The following is a 2,437-nucleotide window of genomic DNA, read 5'->3' as shown; positions in this document are numbered from 1 at the left end:
TCCTAGCAGTTAGTGAAGGGTTCCTATAGTTCCTTTATATTTGCCCACTGAAATAGACATTAGATCACAGCTGGAAGTCCTGTAATGATCATAGAAAAACATTAGAAGAGTGGAGGTCCATAATCTCAGATCCCTAAGGAAAGTGAAGATGCGTTCTTCAGAATGCTGTTGCATGCATTTTTATGTACTGCTTGCAGATTTCCATTACTGTAATGCTCTTCTAGAATCTAGAATATGTTATAAAATAAAGCCCTCAGTGCACCCATCCGCCCACACTGACCAGTCCCTTCTGATGAATATTGGGGCGGTGCTTTGCAGGGACATCACTCTCAATAGGAGAGGCAGGCTGGCCAGGGAGGATTGGGGCACTGACAGACAGCTCTGCCCCCAAAGCACCAAACACCTTATTTGTATATCTTTTAAACTTTAAAGTTGCTGAGGATAAAAAAAAAATTACCTTCATCCTCAGCGCCCTGTGCCCTATGGGGACATATCGACAGGTTAGTTTACCTTTAAGGGGACTTAAAAATGACCTGAAATGTATCAAGCTTTGGTCATTGATTGTTGATGATACTGTATGTGACATTGTGTGGCACTGTTACTTACATAATTGGCGGCACTATATAGCACTGCTATTTAGGCAACTGTATGGTAGTGTTAATTTATTACAGTTATTTGGCCAATATATTCTATGTCACCCAGAATCAGGCATTGTTTGATAGAACAGATTTATGGGGTAAAAATATAAGGTACCACCAAGAGATCCAATTGGCCATGTCTCATAAGCAACTGGTTTGAACTTTAGGTCTTCAGACCAGAAAGAATGAAAGGTTATTTGGAAGGTGAATGATAAAAACTCTGAGATCAATTGATCTATGGTGTTTTGCCTTTGTACATGATTATTACGTGGCTTATGGTGCATTTTAAAGCTAATCTGTCAGGTCTACATCATGCTCAGAGCTGTAGTGTCAAAGAGGAGTGGCCAAGCCTCATTATACATGCCTCCTCCCTCCTCCACCCCTCCCTGCTTTGACTAACTAACAGGGCTTGGCTTCCAACACTGAGCCCTATAGGCAGAAAGGGGTAGATGAGGTAGGAGGAGTGTATACAGCGGCTCAATAAGGCTGGGTTCACACTGCGTTTTTGCAATCTGTTCAATGTATCAGTTTTTAATTGGTTACTTTTAACTTACAGAAAAACTTAGTTTTTGTGTCCGTAAAAAAAACGCATCTGTTTCAATCCGTTTTTTTTTTTATATATATATATATATATATATATATATATATATATATATATATATATAATGGAAAAACGGATTCAAACGGATGACACACTATTGCATCCGTTTTTGGCATCCGTTTTTTCCATAATACGTATACCTTAAACAGATTGCAAAAACGCAGTGTGAACCCAGCCTAACACCTCTTTAACAGTTGAATTCTGGGTACGTTATAAAGCTGACAGATAACATTTAACCCCTATACAGTACAATTTTCCCACAGTTGTCTAATTTTCAATTCAGTTACATTCATCTGTGAAAAGAGAATGGATGCCAAAAAGAAAAGAACTCTTGGTCTAATCTATCTATGGCCTGAGCTTTGGCTAGACCAGCTAGCCTTACTATCCATAATTTGTCTCCAAGTATTATATAAAAAGAGATCGACAACAAAAACCTATAACCATAACCACCTAACCAATATAAAGCTTTCTAATCCTGATATGTTCTCCTCTTCCTTGGAGTATCCAATATACGCGACACTCAAGTGGATGGGAGATTGCTGGATCATGAATATCTATAAAAACTACGCTCATAGCCTAAAAAATGGTGGATTTTCCACTTCTGTCTTATTTGACCCTTGGTATTTTCTATGTTTCACCTACTATTCTTCCTACAAGTCAACTTTCTTAGATTTTGGTTTTTAATATGGAGAAAGGAGACAATCTAAAAAAAAAATAAAAAAAAATATGGCAGAGTAGACCACTGTGCACTCAATCTGGAAACCATAGTATGCTACTAGAGATGAGCAAACGTACGGTAAGTTCAGATTGGTGCAAACCCGGTGGCTGGAAAAGATGGGCCAGTCCAACACTGACTATGGCTGTATCCATATTTTACATGCCTATTGCTATATTAATGTTGTCCATGCCTATGGCTGTATCCATGTTTTCCATGCAGCCTTAGGCTATGTTCACACTGCATAAAACTACGGCCGTAGTTCTAGCCGCAGAACTGCGGCCGTAGTTTTGAGGTGTGTAACAAAGCCTTATGTGCAATGGGATCCCGGCCGGAGCGTACACGCATCGTACACGCTCCGGCCGGGATCCCATACGGCGCCGTAAAAAACTGACAGGTCAGTTTTCTGCGGCCGGAAATTCACTGAATTCCGGCTGCAGAAAGCCCTGTCAGTTCACCCAGTGAAGCGAGCGGCTCCGGCCG

This window comes from Dendropsophus ebraccatus, chromosome 12 (assembly GCF_027789765.1).
Source record: "Dendropsophus ebraccatus isolate aDenEbr1 chromosome 12, aDenEbr1.pat, whole genome shotgun sequence".
Taxonomy (NCBI): Eukaryota; Metazoa; Chordata; class Amphibia; order Anura; family Hylidae; genus Dendropsophus; species Dendropsophus ebraccatus.
Note: the sequence above shows the minus strand (reverse complement) of the source record.